This window comes from Mus caroli, unplaced genomic scaffold, assembly GCF_978045245.1.
Source record: "Mus caroli unplaced genomic scaffold, Mus_caroli_1 scaffold_17, whole genome shotgun sequence".
Classification (NCBI taxonomy): domain Eukaryota; kingdom Metazoa; phylum Chordata; class Mammalia; order Rodentia; family Muridae; genus Mus; species Mus caroli.
In genome coordinates this window covers 31766935-31788953 of record NW_028227272.1, presented here as the reverse complement: position 1 = coordinate 31788953, position 22019 = coordinate 31766935, and the positions used below count along the sequence as shown (strand labels likewise).

The 22019-nt window shown below is 45.1% G+C and overlaps 1 protein-coding gene across 1 annotated transcript in view; it reads right to left on the bottom strand.

The window, feature by feature from the left end:
* Mylk (myosin light chain kinase) overlaps positions 1-14184 on the bottom strand; it is a 252091-nt gene extending 237907 nt beyond the window's left edge. The window contains exon 1 of the mRNA XM_029470833.2: positions 14076-14184. The gene's annotated coding sequence lies outside the window, so the exon portion shown is untranslated. The remainder of the gene's footprint in view (positions 1-14075) is intronic.
* Positions 14185-22019: the final 7835 nt, after the last annotated feature.

The following is a 22019-nucleotide window of genomic DNA, read 5'->3' as shown; positions in this document are numbered from 1 at the left end:
CCCAAGACTACCAGCCCAGGGATGGTCCCACCCACAAGGGGCCTTTCCCCCTTGATCACTAATTGAGAAAATGCCTTACAGTTGGATCTCATGGAGGCATTTCCTCAACTGAAGCTCCTTTCTCTGTGATAACTCCAGCTGTGTCAAGTTGACACAAAAATAGCCAGTACAATTGACCCCTTGTCAACTTGACACACAAACACATCACTAGTAAGCCTCAACCCTTACATTCTTATTCATCCCCAAGATCTAAATAACTTTAAAAGTCCCACAGTCTTTACATATTCTTAAAATTTCAATCTCTTTAAAATATCCATCTCTTTTAAAATCCAAAGTCTTTTTACAATTAAAAGTCTCTTAACTGTGGGCTCCACTAAAATAGTTTCTTTCTTCAAGAGGGAAAATATCAGGGCACAGTCACAATCAAAGCAAAAATCAATCTCCAACCGTCCAACGTCTGGGATCCAACTCACGATCTTCTGGACTCCTCCAAGGGCTTGGGTCACTTCTCCAGCCATGCCCTTTGTAGCACACACGTCGTCCTCTGGGCTCCAGATGCCTGTACTCCACTGTTGCTGCTGCTCTTGGTGGTCATCTCATGGTACTGGCATCTCCAAAACACTGCGTGACCCCTTCAGTCCTGGGCCTTCAATTACAACTGGGGCTGCACCTTCACCAATGGCCTTCCATGGCCTCTCACAGTGCCAAGCCTGAGCTGCTGTGTGACCCCTTCATGCCTTCAAAACCAGTACCACCTGGGTGACCCTTACACATTACCAAGTCCCACTGCAGAAGGAGTACAACCTTGCCTATCTCTGGAACACAGCCTCTTTGTGCTTTCAGAAAACACTTCCCAGAAGATGTCACCTCAATGATGCTGGTCTCTTCTTAATCACCGCTAATTTCTTAGCTCCAGCTAACCAGCATCAATAGTCCCAGTAATGCAAAGTTTTTGCTTTAGTAGTTCTGGTATCTTGTTAATCACAGCTGATTCTTCAGCCCCAGCTAACCAGAACTACAAAATCTTCACAATAAAAACAGCAATGGCCCTGAAGAGAGTCTTTAATTTTCCCTCTGAAATTTCACAACCCAGGCCTCCATCCTCTGCACTGTTCTCAACATTATCTTCCAAGCTCCTACACAGAATTCGACAGAGCTCTTAACACCCAATGGGTCTTCTGGCCCAAAGTTCCAAAGTCCTTCCACAGTCCTCCCCCAAACATGGTCAGGTTGTCACAGGAATACCCCACTTCTGGTACCAATTTGTCTTAGTCAGGGTTTCTATTCCTGCACAAACATCATGACCAAGAAGCAAGTTGGGGAGGAAAGGGTTTATTCGGCTTACACTTCCATGCTGCTGTTCATCACCAAAGGAAGTCAGGACTGGAACTCAGACAGGTCAGGGAGCAGGAGCTGATACAGAGGCCATGGAGGGATGTTCTTTACTGGCTTGCCTCCCCTGGCTTGCTCGGCCTACTCTCTTATAGAACCCAAGACTACCAGCCCAGGGATGGTCCCACCCACAAGGGGCCTTTCCCCCTTGATCACTAATTGAGAAAATGCCTTACAGTTGGATCTCATGGAGGCATTTCCTCAACTGAAGCTCCTTTCTCTGTGATAACTCCAGCTGTGTCAAGTTGACACAAAAATAGCCAGTACAGAACGTAACCATCCTGTATTTCCACATCCTGGTTTTACTAGTCGATTTCCTTCACGATAACAAACATAACCAACAGGATAATTGTGACTCACAGTTTTGGAGCTTCCAGTCCGTGACTGGTTGGCCCCACTGTTACTGGCCTTTGGTGAGGCAGCTATGTGTTTTGTAGCCAGAAACAAGAAAGAGATAAAACACTGGTCCAAATTATAGCACGGCTCTGATGGCTTTTCCCTTCAGGTTTTCAATTTGGTTGTGGATCTCCGTAGACTCTTGTCTGTCATTCCCTATCCCCCCTGCCCCCAGTCCAGGTCATAGGTCAAAGCAAACCCGATAACAGAGCTGGGAAGCTGTCGGCCTCTTTCTTTTATAGATGACTGAACTGGAATTCAGAGTTGTTAAATTATATGCCCAGGGTCACTCACCCAGTAAGTTGCTGAACTGGATTTAGTAGCCTCAGCCCTTTCCTTTTAAAATAGGGTGTGTGTGTGTGTGTGTGTGTAGATCAGAGGACAACTTTGAAGAGTGCACTGTGGGTTCCAGAGACTATGCTCAGGTTATCAAGTGTCAGCAGCACATGTTTCTTACCCGCTGACCCATCTCACTTGCAGCCCCAGACTCATCCTATCAACCCACATCCTCCCTTCCCACCAGTGAGCTAGATTGTATAAGCATGAGGGTTATTTAGAGCCCAAACAGGCCTACCTCCCATATTCTGCCTTCGCTCTCACACACAGCATACCCTTGTGTTAAAAGGAACATCAGCAGCCGGGCGTGGTGGCGCACGCCTTTAATCCCAGCACTCGGGAGGCAGAGGCAGGAGGATTTCTGAGTTCGAGGCCAGCCTGGTCTACAAAGTGAGTGCCAGGACAGCCAGGGCTACACAGAGAAACCCTGTCTCGAAAAAAAAAAAAAAAAAAAAAAAAAGGAACATCAGCTCTGGAAAGGGTCCAATCAAGCCCTCCCAGAAAGCCAGCATGAGGCTGGCGCTGGGAAGCCCACATGTATGCTACTAACCACACCCCTCAGTGAAAGGGAAGCATAATTAGAGAGCAAGACCCACAGACAAAACTTGAGTGCTGCTTCCAAAATGGAAAGCTCTGTCTGAAGCTACAGAGTCCAACTCTTTCGCACAACCCCCATTTCCTGCAGGCCTCGATGTCTGCAAAGACTTTGAGGCAAAGAGGCTACACATGGGCATGGCAGTCCCCTCCAGTCATAGACGCTTGGATGATGGGAGACACGAGGTGGCACTGTTGTGGACCTGTGCTGAGCAGCTCCTGAGCTATGAAACAGACCAGGATGTTCCAAACCTGGTGATGTGCATCGCCAGGACTTATTTACCTGGCTCTGCAGATAAAAATAATCAAGATAAGCTATGCTGCCATGCTTAATAGAAGGTGTCTGAAAAATCCTGCTGAAATATCCTGTTGTCTTTTCTTGAAAACAAAACATTATTAAAATACATCTGTGCCTACCATGTATATATTCACATGACTGCTGCCATGATAAAGTAGCCGAAGTGCAAAGAAGGTAGCCTGCGAAGCTCAAAATATTTACCATCTGTCCTTGACAAACACCCCCCTCGCCCTTCCTCCAAAGTATCAAAAGAGTTCTTTAGTCACCCAAACGGCAGCAACTCCAGCATCCTCTCCCGTTTTCTGCAGACCACGTTAGGAGCAATGACACAGGGGCCTCTACCTTTGGAGATAGAAGAAAGAACAGCCACTGTCACCTTCCTTCTTCTGACCTCACAGTGGCTGTTCTTCCACGTGTCCCCTTCCTTCTTCTGACCTCACTCAAGGCAAAACAGGGTATCTCTGGGTGGCCATCGCTGAAACTTCCACTAAACGTGTTTACAGGCAGGAAACTACTTCTACACCTCTGTGACTCGTTGCCCACCCCTACTGACGCAGAAAGGAAAACCCCACACGTATTAGAAAAGAAAGAAGGTATCAGCTCCATGGTCTCCGCAGCTGCTTTACCATGGAGAAAAGACAGAGCAACTACACAGCAGGAGAAATGACAGAGAAAACCAGGGAATTAAACAGAAAATCACAGGGGCAGGCGATGAAAGCAAAGCAACAGCTGAGTCTTTCAAAGGACCGATAGGAAAGATGGCTTCGACCAGGCTAATGGAGACGGAAAAGCACAGGCAAAGCACAAAGACCAGGAGGAGGAATGCGGTGTCAGTGTAATTCCTAAAGACATTAAAAAGCGAGTCAGTGCACACACGATTCTACCCTAGATAAGGTGAACAAATTGCTCAGAGAGTACCAACTGCTGCAAGCAGCTGGAGAGTGAACACTGGACTGGTCCTGTGCTTAGTTTTTAAATCTGTTAGAACCATCCCATCAAAAATTAAAAACACCCCCAACAAAACTTTTATATACACTCTTCCAGAAATTGGGAGGGAACAGTTCTCAAGCTGTCTTACCCTGCCACGGAAATCAAACAGGGATACCACAAGAAAGCTGGATCAGTACACTTCCCAAATACACCCTCAACGAAGTAGTGGTGAGCTGAATCCAGCCCATAGAAGTACTGACACACCAAGTGACGTTCATTCCCAGAACACAAGCTGGTTCAAACATTGGCAAGTCAACTAATGGCAGACTAACAACAAAGCCAGGACTCAAAGAAACCATGACTGGGCAAAGGGTGACCTAAAGGACAAATCTAACTGAAGCCCATTTTTAACTGAAGAGTACTGAACACAATTCTACCCACTTGCTTATTTATTGTTTTCTCACAATAGTGGCTGGATTGAGTCACTATAAGAGAGCTACAGGACTTGAGTAAGGAGTTGTGCTGGAACCTTACAGACCACAAAAAGTCTAGCATATTTACTATGTGGCTACTATGGCTTGTTCATTTCCACAACACACTGGCAGCAAATATAGGGGAGCGGGGAACTGCCCTCACACCATCCAAGTCTCTGAGACTCCAGACACGAGCTGGGGATCCTGCCCCTCAGTTCAGATCTGATCCCATTTACCTCTGCTTACAGATTCGTTCCCCATGGTCAGATGCCAGTCAAGTCCAGGGCCTGCCGTAATTCTGACTGGTCAGCTATTTAAAAGCAAAACAAAATATACTTCCTCCTTAGGCTCATTAATTTGCTACAACTGCTCTAAGAATTCGGGAACACTGTTTACTGACATGTGCAGACTTATTGTGAAGGACACAACCCAGGAATGGCCTCCTGGATTAGAGACGCGGGACGGCTATGTAAGAAGGAACCTGGAGCCTGCGTGCTTCTCCAGGCACACCACCACCACCACGTCAGGATCTGTTCAGGCCCCACAATTTGGAAGCTTTTATGGGGGCTCCACTTCACACAATGATTGATTAAAATATCTCCCTTGCCATTGGCAATTAGCTAAACTGTTAGTATTTCTCTCCTCGCTAAATCTTTTATTTACAGAATTGGTTCAGCTGACTCTCTGCTCTCAGCCTGAATCTATGCAAAGGTGAAAGTACAGTTGGGACTTCTTTTGAATAACTACCCCTGCTACAGACGCTGGTCTAACCACTCCACTCAGGAATACTGTAGGTTTTCTCTGCCAAAACGGGAGGTAAAGACAAAATACATATTTCTTAAGTATCTCAAGATCACACTGGTCCTTTGCAGAGAGCTTTGCCAACTCCCAGAATAAAGGAAAGCAATATATGACATTTTCAACAGACCCCAAAGAAAAAAATACTTGAAAAAATGTTCATTTATGATTTTTTTAAAAAATTAACCTTAACAGTATAAAAACAGAATCAAACATCTTCATCCTTATAAAGGGCATGAACGAAAGTCTCACCGCTAATACAATACAGAATCACGTAAGGCTAGATGCCTGGCCCCAGGGATGAAAGATAAGGCAGTGAGGAATTTGTGTCTCCATCACTTATCCTTAACATAAGAACGCAGAGCCTAACACATAAACCCGGAGCAATCACTGAGAGTCAAGTGACAGGGTTAGAAGAAATAAAATTGTTCTTCTCAAAGATGACATTATTATCTGCAATGAAAATCTCTTAGAATTTACAAATAAAGTATAGCTAATAGACTTAAATGTCACATAGCCTGGCAGTGGTGGCGCACACTTTTAATCCCAGCACTCAGGAGGCAGAAAAGCAGGTGGATCTCTGAGTTTGAGGCCTGCCTGGTCTACAGAGCGAGTTCCAAGACACCCAGGGCTATACAGAAAAACCCTGTCTTGAAAAACCAAAAGAGAAAAGAGAAAAAAGAAAAGAAAGAAAGAGAGAGCAAGTAGGTAGTCGGTTAGTCATATAATACAAGATCAATTACAAAAAAAAATAATAATCAACTCACAAAAGAATACCCAGAGAAACATTTTAGAGGCGGAGAAGTAAGTAAAGCCTTAAGCTTGGTTCTATACCTTAGGCTCAAAGGCGATGCAAATTAAACATTTTTGGTCAGATAACTGTAATTAGGTACCATTTATAGTAGATCCCCGAATACTATCTCTCTCTCTCTCTCTCTCTCTCTCTGTATGTATGTATGTATGTATGTATGTATGTATGTATGTATTTGCCAGAGAGAGAGAGAGAGAGAGAGACTCGTTCTTAAAGGCTAACCTTAATCTACACAATGCCCAGAGGCCTGCCTCTAAGTGTAGTTGCAAGAGTATGAACAGATCTTGTCTCAGAAAGATAAAACAAACAAAATCAACCCATCAATCAGACAAACAACAACAACAAAACTTACAGCAGGATTTTAATGTAGACACCCACATGATAGTCCTAAAATTTATCCGAACAGCAAAAGCTCTAGAATGGCTGAACAACTCTGAGAAGGGAGTAAGTTGATTCAACTTCTTGATTTTAAAGGATCTAATAAAGATACAAAGGCCTCGATACTGTATCACTGCTAAGATAAACACACAAAGCAGTGGGAAACACTCAGCTGACATCCCCATACACATGCTCCATTAATTTTCAACAAAAGGACAACAGGGAGGGGTAGTTTTTCACTACAGTAGACAACTAGACATTCCTGTTGAGAAAAGAACCTCTATGTCTTGAAACGAGTATAACAGCTGACTCAAAAACCAAACCACATCAAACTTAAATGTAAAACCTGGAACTTGTTAGGGGATAGTTTTGCTCCCTGTGTATTCAGATGCTGATTTTAGTACCGTGAGATCTGGGTGCAGTCTGGATTTTGTTATTGTCATTACTAGGAAGCATTTTTTGACTCATTATTTTTTTTTTCTTATTGGTCAATAAAGAGCAGATTCAGCCATTAGCTGGGCAGGAGAGGAGAAGGCAGCACTTCTGCATCCAGAAAGAGAAAGAGAGAGGCTCAGGTGAGAGAGAAGAGACACCATAAATAGTTCACCATGAGGCATTGGCAATGAGCAGGTCGCCAGGGGAGCTGCCACGAGGACACTGACAGAGCAGGAACAGCCAGGGCCAGGCTAGTTGGCAAGCAATGGGGCACATAGCTGGGTAGTAGGGAGCCCAACCAGATTAAGTTAGGATTAGAATAGATTAGGCTCTGTCTTCTCACCTGCCAAGGGGTAAGGCCAGGCCTCACTTCACTTCGGCCACAGCTACACAAGAACTCAGCCATACCCTCTGTTAGTGCAGACTGTACCTTCTCAGACCAGGAGCTAGAATAAACCCATCCTTCTTTAATATGATTTTTTTCCAGGTATTTTATCACAATAAGAAAATAACGTAAGTACTAATGATTGATTTTTCCAAAGTCCTTGGTTAAATTTCAGGACATCAACTTTTAGCAATATCATTTGCTTATTTATAGAAAAACCAAACCCACGAATGTGGAACTTCTACATCCAGAAAGAGAAAGGGGCTCAGGTGTGAGAGAAGAAGAAGAAATGTAGGGAAATTGCAGCATCTTTCAGTGTCTCAGAGAGTGGTTCTATTCATCCCAAAGAAGGAAAGGTGTCAAAAATCTGAGGCTTAAACACCACTGGGCAAAGAAAGCAAAAACAATAGTTTTATCTCACTTGAGACATAGATGCAAAGACCCAACCACACAGTCAGAGACAACATGCCCTAAAAACAAACAAAAACAGCAACAAATCTAAATCTTAGCCCAGCGTCTGTCTTGAAACAAGGATTGACCAACATTCAGAACTCATGAACCCTGATTGCAAAAAACCAGCATTATATCTCAAAATCATGTGAAACTAACATAGTTCGGAAGGATCTTTCATTTTAGTTGTACCAATGATGAAGAAACGAGTATGCAAGTCTATGAACAAAATGCTTGGCCACTGTCAAATGTGTACATCAGAGGAGATGCTTATGTCCTGGGAAACTAACTATGCAAGGCTACCTACCGCACAGCTTCTATCCCTACCCCATTCCCTCCCTCCCTCCTTTCCTCCTCCCTTTCCTCCCTCCCTTCTTTCTTTTTACCTAGCCAGAGTTGGTTTGCTAATTCTGAAGATTTATTGCTAATTCACAAAACAAAGAAACAACGACATCATGAAAAAAAATCCACTCAGGATTGAGCCCCATCTTTGGCTGCTCTCAGAACCATCCGGGGAGCTTTGTGCAGAAAACAAAAACAAAAACAGAAACCAAAACAAGACAAACATCAGAGAGTCCCTGGACCCACTGAGCCAGCTGGACTAGAAGGGAAACATTATTTTACAGCTCTGGAACCCTGCTGTAAGGAATAAACACCACTACACCCTTCCCCAGCAGATTTTCCAAAGTTGTTATAAATTTTCACCATGAAAAAAAATCAAATAAAATGTTAAAGCATTCCATAATACTGCATGACTTGTCACCTTAAATTCTGCAAGAACAGATTGCTCCAGATGCTGAAGCCGAGGTCAAAGGCAGCCTCCATTGGGGTCAAGAAATAGAAACTCAACTCATTGCTTGAACAACCAGGCAAAAAGATAGAAGAATTAAACTGGCAAAAAGACACATGGAGAATGTTCCAGAAGAGAATGCACTAGAGAGACTTGGAAGTATTCACTAGGTGAAGGCTGTTGTGGGACAAAGCAGTGTACTTGGAGAGACACGGGGGTGGGTGGGGCTGGGGGGGTTGTTTCTGAATTTCTAGGTGAGATTATTCCAAGGGACCAGAGCTAGCAGAGGTTTCTGAAGATGGGGTGGCATGGTCAGACTGTGCTTTAAGATTCACAAAGCAGCAGAGGCTGGAAAGATGCCTCGGGCATTAAGAATACTGGCTGCTCTTTCAGAGGATCTGACTTCAATCCCAGCACACACTTAGCGGCTAACAACAATCTCTAACTCCAGTTCTGGAAATCCAATGCCCTCTTCTGGCCTCCGTGGGCACAGCATGCATTCTATATATATAGACACATGGAGACAAAACACCCATACCCATCAAAGCTAAATAACAATTTAAAATAAAGCAAATAAGAAAGGGTGACTTTTAAGGACTCTACGGCTCCAACTAGAAGAGACAATAGGGCCAGTCTGTGCCCATTCCTCTGGTTTAGGAGAAGACATTGGTCATCCCAGCCTATCACCGTCTTCTATCAGCACAGATGGGAGATTAAAACTGTAGGTGATTCAGTTCACCACAGTGCTTCTTATGCCTCCTTGCTCCTGCAAGCTCATATGGGCATGTCTCCATTAGTCCAGTGTGCAGCAGTTTAGAGCAACAAACGAAGCATGAGAAGAGAGAACAGAGCACCCAGAAACCACCAGACTTCCATGGGACCGAGCCTTTGCTGAAGCCATAGAATTCCCTCTCATTATTTTCAATTCAGCATAAAATTGAATTCACGCCTGGAATACTCTGGGCAGAAAGAAAACAAGCCCAGAAATGAAAATCATTTAGGAAATAAATCTCAGGAGAAGCAGACAGGCATGGCTGGGGGAACAGCACAGGGTCAAAGGTGTCTCGCCAGGTGCCAGCTGAGAAGGGGCTGAGCCCTTTCAGACATGGAGCCAAGAGTTCCTGGCCCTCTCTCCCAGCACACATCCCCCTGCTCTCTTCCTGTGTCTGAGGCCTTCCCCACCACGGCAGGCCCTGAGCTTCTTGCTGCTTTACACACTTTTAAGTTCTGCATTGTTCCTGTTTTCTTTTTACTTCGCTCATGGCAACTGTGTCCTCATACAGACCCAAGTCTAGAAGGGCTAAGACCCTTGGCTTTATGCTCATCCACACAACGTAGTGGAGAGTAGGTAGCTAATTATGTTTGCTGGCTCATTTATAGTTATTCCATGGGCATGATGAATGCTGTGATTCAGTAGGTTATAATAATGATTTCCCTATTTTCCTATTTGCTTTATATTGAATGTCTCTATTGTTGGAAACCATTACTTTATACAGTGTTGTTCTCTAAATTCCACTAGCTTTGCAGAAAGGACAGAAGGTGAGGGGGTTTGTTGTTGTCTAAGCATGTATGTATGGATGAACACGAGCTGGCATGCGTGCATATATGTGGAAGCTAAAAGTCAACTCTAGGTGTCTCTTCTCAGGAGCCATCTATCTGCCTTGTTATTTTGAGATAGAAAGTCTCACAGACCTGAAGATCACCTAGTAGGTGGCTGGCTACTAGACAGGCTGGCCATGAACCATAGGGATTGCCAGCCTCTGCCTTCCCAGGGCTGAGATTATGGGCCTGTGCCACCAAGGCTGTTTTTTTTTTTTTTTTTTTTTTTTTTTTTTTTTTTTTTTAATGGCTTCTGGAAATGAAACGCAAGTTTTCACACTTGGGAGGCAAGCACTTCACTGACTGAATTACTACAGCCCTGGCAATTTAATTTTTGAAACTTCCCTTTCATGGTCAAATAAAGACACTACTGTTCCCCGAGAACACCCAGCCAGTAAACAGAACAGGACAGATCTGAACGTATGGTTAAAGTTCAAAATTCACCTGCCTCCTGCCAGTTTTCTGAAGAACTACCTGTACTTTAACAACAACAACAAAAAAAAAATCATTAATTTCTGGAAACAAAAGGTATACACACAGCTGCATTTTTTTAAAACCTCAATATGTGCCCAAATTACCAGTGTTCCCTGACGAATATGAGAAGTAATTTATAAGGCCCTGGCTTAACAAATTAACATTAGATCTGAGGGCTCAGAGCTAGGGGGAAAATCAAGCTGCAGATCTGAAAGAAAGGAAATCCTCTCCTCATCCCCTCTCCTTTGTCCTGGGGGCTTTGGGTCTCCAGAGGGCTGTGCACTCAAGACCCAGGAGGGAGGAGCAGAGCTGCAGAGCCCAGGGTGGGCAGAATGGGAGGGAGGGGCACAGAACTACCAGGAGTGGGGGAGGGGACAGCACTGGGAAATTCGAGAAGCTGGATCTACACAGAAATTCCCAGAGCTCCCTAGTGGGGTTCCCATTGTGAGCATTCGCCCTCAGACACCCAGGGACAGTGAGCAGGAGGACACTGAAAAGAAGATCCCAGGGAGCGGCTGAAAAGTCAGCCTCCCTCAGTCCCTGAGCTGCAAGCAGCAATTCCTGCTGACCCGGCCTGTGCCCCAGCCCCGCCTGTCATGCCACAACGCGACAGCCTGGCATCTGAGGTGCAGGTACCAAGGCAGAAAGGATGACCTCCTGGCCTGTGGTGACAAACCAGGTCCAACAGCCTGTTTTACTGCATGTAAGAGCAGCGCTTACTCACCCTGTGGGCTCTACCTGGAGGAAGAGGTTGGCAGCTAAAATTCAAATCGGAATAATGAGAGGCACCTGCAAAATGGGAGATGTGGGAAATATGTGACAGACAGGCAGGTTGCTGCCTGGCACCTCAGGACTCCTGTAGGACAGGAGCTGAGAGAGCAAAGGGAAAGGAAAGATGTCACATGACACCGGGGCTCACTGCAGTGACATTGCTGACTTCAGATTGGATGACTGCTTGATAATTCTTTGGTTCTGAGCCCCCATGACAACCAGTTGATCCTACTGGGACCCAAGCATCCATGTGTGTAAGTCTTCCATGCAAATGGGTCCCACCTCTTGGCTTCTGTGCATACCCCTTGTTGGCCAGAGGTGGAGGGCAGGGAATGGCTCAACAGATTGTGTGTGTGCATATGTGTATATATGCACACATTATATGTATCTACTAATAATTCATGAGAAAAGAGGCCATGGATTTAAAGGAGAGAAAAATGGAGAATATTCAGAGAGAGCAGAGGGAAAGGGGAAATGTAATTATAATCTCAAAACATTTTAATTGCTCTATACTGAATGTCTCTATTGTTGGAAAAACATTACTTTATACAGTGTTGTTCTCTAAATTCCACTAACTTTGCAGAAAGGACAGAAGGTGAGGGGGTTTGTTGTTGTTTATTTGTTTGTCTGGGTGGTTTGTTTTGTTTTAGCAAGGTCTCTCTATGTAGTTCTGGCTGTCCTAAGACTTGCTATGTTGACCAGGCTAGCCTCTGAACTCACAGGGAGCCTCCTGCCTCTGCCTCCTGAGTGCTAGGATTAAAAGCATGCGCCACCACTGCCCGACCAACAGGAGGCGTTTATGAACGAATAATGTGTGTGCACTGCAAAACATTTTTCTCAGAGACTAAATGAGACTCCTACCTTGACTGCAATGCTTCATTCTTAAATCCCTACTGTGTGAATCTCTTTAACAAAGAAACAACAAACCAACTAGGTACCTTTCACAGGGGAAAAAAATGGGACTAAATAAAGATGTGTATCATTCATCTTATACATCAAAGGGGAAAAAAAACAAGGGGTGTTTCTTGAGAGGGAGTCTTTGGTGTTCCCAGAGAATGCACTGAAGAGACTTACCAGTCAGGACCAACACTCTTCTTCTACCAAGTACCTTGCAAAGGCCTGTGACCTGTGACCTGTGACCTGTGACCCGTGACCTGTGACTCCTTACACCTGACCAGACAAGCCTTCTTTGAAGATTCCTCCCTGCTCTGTAGTGACTACAGCTGTCTGTCTACTATGTTCCAGGTAGGCCTACCTGGTCTTACGGGTTAGGTCAGCAATATCCCAAAGTCCTGATTTCATACATGTTCTCTGAGATCCAGTGCCTGGGAAACAGCTTCTGGTGGAAGGGGTCAGGAATCTCACACACAGAACCTACTCTGAGGATCTGAGCTCTGTCATGAGCACTGTCCAAATGTACCCTTACCTCTACCCCAGCTACCCTCTTCCTCCACTGGCCAATCATAGTGCCACCCTAGTACCTCTTCTCTTTCACACACACACACACACACACACACACACAAGACGAGTGTCTAGTGCAGACCTGTAGCATAGTAGGGTGTTTCTGCAAGCTGTATGATCCCTTCATCTTGATACAAAGGCTCCCGTGCATGTCCCCAGAGTACAACCATTCTCCCACTCAGAACCAAGTATTCAAGAAAGCTCCTTCTAGCCTTAGCTTAGGTTCTTGGACCCTGAGGGTGGGAACCCTGGGTCAATCTTACTCTGGACACAGGCAGGACCATTTGACTAATCTAGGGGACAGAAGGCATCACCCTTCACAGAAGGTATCACCCTTCACAGCTCTTTCTGGGCCAGAACAGAGAAGGCAAAGACAGGAAAGACAGTGGAAAAGGTCAAGAATCTGACAGACAAGAAAAGGGTGGCCGGGGGAAGAAAAGGGAAGGTTTTAGGAACACTGGTAACAGCAACGCCACATTTCCCCCTAGAGACTGATGTGTGGATACCTAAAGCTTTAGAGTAGAGTTGTGCATTTTAACAACAAGCAAAGATTCTTCCCGGGCAAGGAAGGGCACCACACCACATCTTCTGGGAGGAGAAAGAGACTCTCAAGCAGGCTCTGGAGAGCTGAGGTAGGAGGAGGGGCTGCGGGAGAAGGGGAAATTCATATACCCCATTCTTTGCACTTGAGAAAAGAGATGGTGAGCCAGCCAGCCCCATGTCCACTACCTGGGTGCACCCTCACCCCAACACAGCTCCCTGAAAGCACAATAGCTAATTGTATTCCTTTCAGACCCCAATGGAGAGGGACCTTTCTTTTATCATACAGCTAAATATTCCCACCTCAATTTCATTTTTAAAAGCCCGGACATTCTCCTCAACAGTGTCTTCCCATCTGCCGTGCCAGTCTTAGAAACTCAGTTCTTTGGGTTTTGAAGAGTTTCAGACCCCTAAGATCCAGAAGAGCATACTATCTAAGCTACTCCTGGTGATCAGTCTATTCCAAACTTCTCTAAAGCAGGCATCTCTAACAAAGTCCCTCAGGAAAGCGCCCCGGCTAACCCGAAGCAAGTCGAAGCGCGGTGGTCTCTGTGGAGTGCAAGAGAGCGAACCGTCCACATCCCAGCATCACACTGGTGGTGGAGGACTTGGCGGTACAAGCCCTCTGCAAAGACTGGGAAGGGGAGGAGTCATCCTTTTAAAGCTAGTGTCCCCTCACACCCAACTCTTGCCGCCCCTAGGAGCCATTCTCACCGGGAACAGGGTGACCGTGGCAGGACAAAAGCGCGGGCAGGCTCACTCACCAGCGCGGCGACGCGCAGCCGCAGGCGTCGGGCTCCGCGGCCGGTCGGACGGGCGCCTCGGGAGCTGGAGCGGCTGCGAGCGCCGATGTGGCGACCCTACGCGGCGGCGAGCAGCGAGCAGGCGGGAGCGGACCGAGCCGGCGGGCGGCAGCGCGGCTCTCTGGACTGGGAAAGCTCTAGGCGCAGCAACTTCCACGCGCTTATTTGCATGTCATTTGCATGAAGCTCCAGGAATGGACTTGCCACCCAGCCGCCACGCCCACTCCCGCCTGGGACTCCAGCGTCCGACCTGATCCAGACTGTCCGGTCCTTCCCAGGTCCGCGCCACAAAAAACAGGTGTTCCTGGTTTTTGAATTTTACTTTTTGCATCTCTTAGAAGAACTCTCACTACAGGCAAAAGAGCATCACTCATTGGAAAATTAATTTTCTTTCTCATTGATAACAGCTGTTAACAGCACCAGACCAATCAACACACACAAACACACACACACACACACACACACACAGAGAGAGAGAGAGAGAGAGAGAGAGAGAGAGAGAGCATATACTGAAACATTTTTTATAAAGTTTCCTGAAAGACTTAACTTTCAAAATTACATTACATGCAATTTCCTTTCTATTAATGACAAAAAAAAAAAAAAAAAAAAAAAAAAAAAAAAAAAAAACGTAGGCAGGATAGCACAGCTATTCTGGAGCTGACTTTATTTGCTTCTAGCTACAAACTTTTGGACAAGTTACTTAACATTTACTAATTAGATTTTCTTACCACAGGAGATGCCCACAGTGCTGAACATGCAATTGCTCATAAATCGGAAATGTGCGAGTTTGAACTGAAACCACTTCTGAGAAGCATCTAGATTGTCAGGAGAGCAAAAGGAGCAGAGATTGGAGAGGCTGTGGAAGGCAGAGAGGACAGTGAGGAAAAAAAAATAACTGCAGGCTGAGCCCAGGATATGCCAGCCAACCCCTCAGGGTAACCAGACCCCATCCTAGAACAGTTTCTTAATCTACTTTCTCCAAAGAAAATCCAACCTTGATGTTCTGTGAAGCATCTTCTTGCTGGGTTCTGTCATAAGAAAGTTCCAGAGGGAGAGAACTGAATTTTAGATACAGTTCTGAGAGAGCTGTCCTTGTAGGCTGATAGGGTCCAGTTGACTCTGGTCTTCAATTTTCTAATCTGTAAAATGATGTCAGGTGAGCTAAAGTTTCTGAGCTGGGAGGGTCTCTGTAGGATGGTTTTCCAGCCATCTCTTAGTTATGTACCATTGGTCCACGGTTTTCTCTGACATCTTCCCTTTGCTGTGTATGACAATTCTCACAACAATTTGGGAGATGCCTTCAAAGTCCTCTTAAAAGCTGGTTTGGGGCTTGCTTTACATTTTGCTTAAACTTAATATGAAATATTTCCCAGTTTCCTTTGGGGTTGTTGAGTTTAGTTTGGCTTGGTTCTTTTGCTTGTAGAGAATATCAAAGACAAACACATAGACTGGGTGATGAAGAGAACCTCCTGCAACCACTAACCAGATCAAGAGAAACAGCTCTGCACAGCTTTGATGGCACACATCTTTGTAATCCTGGCACCTGAGTGGCTGGGGTAGGCCCTGAACTACATAGTGAAACACAGAACCTGTGTATCTAGAGTTACCACATATGGAGCTCTTGATGGGAATGCTGGGGACACAACACCAGTGCTCTGCAAGAGTAGACTGCACGTCTAACCTCCAAGCCATCTCTCCAGCCCTTGTTAGTTTCTTAATCAACTATATCTTCCAAGGCTGCATCGTGACCATTTCTTTAACTTGGTGTGTCTAAGCTTTTCCTTACAATTAATCTATTGAAGAACTTGAGGCCTCTAGAGTTTCCCAGAGTAGGAACTGCATACTCAACATGATCTAGGCATGGTACTGATTGCAAACTGGCAGCTGATCCAGACTTCATCAGACTGAGGTTTGATACTAATACACCCCACTCCCAGTACCAAATTCTGTATTAGTCAGGGTTCTCTAGAGTCACAGAACTTATGGATAGTCTCTATATAGTAAAAGAATTTATTGATGACTTACAGTCAGCAGCCCAATTCCCAACAATGGTTCAGTCACAGCTGTGAATGGAAGTCCAAGGATCTAGCAGTTACTCAGTCTCACACGGCAAGCAGGCGAAGGAGCAAGAGCTAGACTCCCTTCTTCCAATGTCCTTATATTATCTCCAGCAGAAGGTGTAGCCCAGATTAAAGGTGTGTTCCACCACACCTTTAATCCCAGATGAAAGGTGTAGCCCAGATTAAATCTCCTTAAACTAGGAGATTTAATCTTCTGGAATCCATAGCCACTATGTCTCAAGATCTCCATACCAAGATCCAGATAAGGATCTCCAAGCCTCCAGATAAGGGTCACTGGTGAGCCCTCCAATTCTGGATTGTAGTTCATTCCAAATATAGTCAAGTTGACAACCAAGAATAGCCACTACAATACCTTTTGGTAAGATTGTAGGTGGTGATGTGTCTTTTCACCAAAAGACACAAGGCATCTGGATTTTGCTTGCATGCTTGTGTGGGGTGGTGGTAGTGTAGTGTGATGTGCATGTACACCTGTGTGTGTAGGTACATGTGTATGCATGCGTGGAACCCAAAGGCTGACATTGGGTATATTTTTCTAACGCTTTCTATCAGTTTTTGTTTGTTTGTTTCATTTTTTTTCAAGTTAGGGATCTTTGTGTAGCCCTGGCTGTCCTGGAACTCACTCTGAGGACCAGGCTGGCCTCTCACTCAGACATCAGCCTGCCTCTGCTTCTCAAGTGCTGGGAGGCATGTGCTGCCACCACCTGGCCATCCACCATATTTTTGGGAACAGGTAATCTTACTGGTTCTCAGGGGTTAGGGTTAGGGTTAGGGTTAGGGTTAGGGTTTGGATTCAGCTCTACTGCCTAGCCAGCAAGCCCCAGGAACCCTCCTGTCTTTGTGTCCCAGTAATGGGTTTACAGGTGAGTAGTGCCAAGCCTATCTTTTTACCTAGGTGTTTGTCTTAGGGTTTTTATTATTACCATGAAACACCATGACCAAAAATCAAGTTGAGGAGGAAAAGGGTTTATTTGGCTTACACTTTCAGTTCATAATCCATCACTGGAGGAAGTCAGGACAGAAACTCAAGCAGGGCTGGAATCTGGAGGCAAGAGCTGATGCAGAGCCCATGCAGGAGTGCTGCTTCTTGGCTTGGTCCCTATGGCTTGCTCTTATAGGCCTACCAGCCCAGGGATAGTACCATCCACAATGTGCTGCCCCCTCTCCCATTGATCACTAATTGACAAAATGCCTTACAACTGATAAGTCGTAAGGATCTCATGGAGTCATTTCTCAACTGAGGCTCCTTTCTCTGTGATGACTCTAGCCTGTGTCAGGTTGACACACAAAACCAGCCAGTACAGCACTTGGGATCTAAACTTGGGTCTTTGTGTTTCCACAGCAAATGCTTTGCCAGCTGAGCCATCTTCCTTGCCTTGAGGTAAGCTCATACAAAAAGAGCTGGATAAATATTTTTTCCTTTTAATTTGCTGATAGATACAACAAATCGGCTATTATCCTTACAAGGATAAATACTGGGCTTTGTTTCACTTTTCTTTCTTTCTTTTAAGGCAATGTCTCAATACATAGTCTAGGATGGTCTCAAACCTGGCACATGATCCTCCTGCCTCAGATTTCCAAATGCTGGAATTACAGATGTTTGCCACCCACCACTGAGCTAAGGCTCAGTTACTTTTTAATATCAATATATATTCATAAGTGTAAATATATTTAATGAGTTTCAGTCTACCATAATGCTAAAGCTCAAATTGTTCCCTTTGGGGCCGTAAGGAAGAAGTCTCTTGCATGAGTGCGAAGTCCTTTTGATAAGGTTTGATGCCTTCAAGACTTTATAATTACAAGCGTCTAAGGAAGAGCCAGGAGTGGAAAAGTGAGAACTGGTGTCAGAACTCTTATGGCACCAGAGGGATAGGGCCCATTGTGATGGGGAGATATGGCATGAGCTGCAGGCATGGTGGCAGAAGCAGAAAGCTGAGAGATCACAGCTCAACCTCAAGCACAAACCAAAGAGAGCATGTTAGAAATAGGACAAAGCTATACACTCTCAAAGCCTACCCCCAGTAACGTACTTCCTCCAGCAAGGCTCCTCCTAAACCTTCCCAGACAGCACCACAAACTGAGATCCAAGTGTTCAGACGCCTGAGACTTATGGGGGAAATCTTATTCAAATATCACATCCCACTCCCTGCCTACCATAGACTCATGGCTGTATCATAATGCAAAATGCATTTAGTTCAATTTCCAAGGTCCCTGTCATGCTTTGAGTATGCTTGGCCGAGAGAGTGCCACTCATTGGGGATGTGGCCTTGTTGGAGTAGGTGTGTCACTGTGGGCGTGGGCTTAAGACCCTCACACTAGTTGCTTGGAAGTCAGTCTTCCACTAGCAGCCTTCAGATGATGATGTAGAACTCTCAGCTCCTCCTGCACCATGCCTGTCTAAATGCTGCCATGCTCTCACCTTGATGGTAATGGACTGAACCTCCGAAACTGCAAGCCAGCCCCAATTAAATGCTTCATTTTATAGGAGTTCATGGTCATGGTGTCTCTCCACAGCAATAGAACCCAGACTAAGACAGCGTCCATTAGTCTCTCACATTTCCAACACTGTTTAAAATTCCAAAGTCTCTTCTGAGGCTCAGAACAAGCTCCTTAATTGTAACCCCCTATTGAAAAAACATACTTCTAACATATAATGACATAGAATATTCATTACTATTTCAAAAAGGGGGACCCATGAGGAAACACTAGATCAATGCATGACCAAAACTGGGCTGGGCAAGTTCCAACTCCTGTACATCCCGCTTTGCTGCCTGCTGCACACACGTCTCTCTTGAGCTGATTCCAGTCCCCGTAGGGAATGCTTCTTCGCAGATATTTCACCTTCACCACTTTGAAGTCTCTACTGTAACCAACTCAGGCTTCACTTTCATAGTTTTACACTGGACTCTTAGAGCCTTCATCCAGGGACTTCCCTGCCACGTGCTGCTTGACCTCAGCTTAGCGCTCTCTGGAACTGCAAGGACGAAATCTACGACCCTGTTATGCCTCTAAATCCAGTACCACATGGAGGTCACTCTAGAGTCTGGCTACCAGTTTGGGATGCTCCCTGGCCCCTTGAGTCACATTAGCAGTAGGGCTTTTCTTCAGATGCTTTCTAGGAGGGAAAACAAACCACTCTAAGCTCTCTTTCATCAGTTAGAAGCCTAGTTGGGTGGGGTCTTGACTCTGCCCCAGCACCCTTCACTTAGTTCCAGTGCAGAGCAGGCCTCTCTCTGCTCAATGGCATTTATCGCCTTAGAAATTGCAGCCTCCCTTCCAGCACGTGCCTCGGCTGTAACATTAAGCTGCTTGGGCTCCTTTTCTTTCTAAACTATGTATTTTATAATTCTTTCTGCCCCGCTTGCTCTTGTTCCCTTAAGTCCTGCAGAAGCATTATCAGTAGCAACAGACTCAACATTATGCTGTCTTGAAGTTTCCTCCACCAAAGAAGTTAGTCTGTTGCTTTCTCATTTAGCCTCAGGAGTGTTCTCAGAACAAGGGCAGAAGGCAGCCAGATTCTTTGCCAAAATGTTACAGGAGTGGCTTCTGGCCCTGTTGCTGTTAAAGTACTTGCTTTTCTCTGAAACTTCTTGACCTGGGTCTCTACAGTCCACTTTGCTATCATTAACACTATTAACCTTGAAGAGACACCTTGACCAAAGCAGTTCTTATAAAGGACAGCATTTAATTGAGGCTGGCTTACAGTTTCAGAGGTTCAGTCCATTTTCATCATGGTGGGAAGCATGGCAGCATGCACGTAGACATGGTACTGGAAGAGCTGAGATTTCTGCATCTTGATCTGAAAGCAACCCGGAGAGACTGTCTTCCGCAAGCAGCTGAGAGGAGGCTCTCTTCCACACTGAGCAGAGCCTGAGAACAGGCACCTCAAAGCCTACCCCATCAGTGACACACTTTCTCCAGCAAAGCTACACCTACTCCAACAAGGCCACACCTCCTAATAGTGCCATTTCCTGGGCCAAGTGTATTCAAACCACCACACACTGTCTCCTAAGTTTCTATTAGAACTATCCTTTAAGCTCCCTTTACAGCATTCAACTGCTTTTCTAGTCCAAAGTTCCAAAGTCTTCCATGCTTCTCAAAACAAAAACAACAAGAACAAGAACAACGACAGGAACAACAACAATAACAATATGGTCAGATTCTTCACAGCAATAGCTGCTCACACTCTGGTACTAACTTCCATATTAGCAAACAGGAAGTGGGGTAAGGCTATACAGTCTCAAAGCCTATCCATAATAGCATACGTCCTGTTCCTCTTCTGTGGCTGTGATAAAACCAGAAGCAATTTATGGTAGAAAGAGTTTATAGTGTTTAAAAGTTCCAGAGGGATGAGTCCATCATGGTAGAGTGGCAGGAAGCTGAGAGATCACAACTTAACCACAAATAAATATAAAGAAGAGTCAGCAAACAGGAAGTAGGATGAGGCAATATCCTCTCAAAGCCTACCCCCAATGATGTACTTCCTCCAGCAAGGCTTCAACCTCCTAAAGGTCCAACACAGGGCCATCAACTGGAAACTAAGTGCTATAACGCCTAAGCCGACGGAGTTCATTTCTCACTCAAACCACCTCCATGCATTGGGTTTCTGACTAAGACATTGCAGAAAACTTAAACCCTCTGTTTGAAAGAGTCTGAAAGAACAACAACAGTTTAAATGAATAAATAAGAACTTAAGTGTTTACATTCTTGTTTTTCATTAAGTGACCCTTCCCCCTTATTATAGTTCTAATATCCTGCAGGTCCTCTTCTCTGCTAAGCATTCCAAACACCATGCAGAGGTTTGCTTTCAGAAAAGTATGGCCATTTGAATAGGAATGACTCTCACAGGCTCATATTCTTGAATGCTTAGTCATCAGAGAGTGGTACCACTTGAGAAGGATTAGGGGGTATAGCCTTGTTGGAGGATGTCTTAGTTTGGGTTTTACTGCTGTGAAGAGACACCATGACCAAGGCAGGTCTTATAAGGACAACATTTAATTGAGGCTGGCTTATAGGTCCAGAGTCCATTATCATCAAGGCAGGAATATGGCAGCATCCAGGCAGGCATGGTGCAGCAGGAGCTGGGAGTTCTACATCTTCATTCAAAGGCAGACAGGAGAAGACTGGCTTCTAGGCAGCTAGAACAAGGGTGTTAAAGGCCACACCACAGTGACACACCTGCTCTAACAAGGCTATATCTACTAATAGTGCCATTCCCTGGGCCAAGTATATATAAACCATCACAGAAGAAATGTGTCACTGAGGGTGGGCTTTTGTAAGGATTCGTGATTCACCAAAAAGTGATACCTCAGCCTCAAATGGTTTGCAAATGTAAAGAGTGTTTTATTCTACAGAAGTCCAGCATTTGAGAATCTACCCTTAACCAAGATGGAGATGCCCAGGTAAGCTAGCAGGCCCAATTAAAAGCACATTAGGGGAATTCCATGGAGGAGTAGATGACTTTTGTCTTAATTGGTTGGCTCAGAAAGATATTACAAGACAGAAGAATAGAAAGAGAACAGTCTCAGCAAAAATGGCCACCCTTTTTACCCAATTGTTTGGAGGTTTAGCTGGTTGATGACACCCTCCCCAGAGTAATAAGTCACTAGGTATAAGTTGCACTAGAACACAAAAATCCATGGGGTAAATGCATGGGGTAAGCCCTGAGGTACAAGTTCACCAAGTGTTCTCTGGGGCAGCATGTACCTGCAACAATAGGGGTTACAATGCAATTGCAAAGGTGAAAATAGGCTGAGGGTACCTTATTTCCAATACCAGAGTCCATGTCCTGTTATTGATTGTAGGGTCAGCTTACCTCTATATGGTT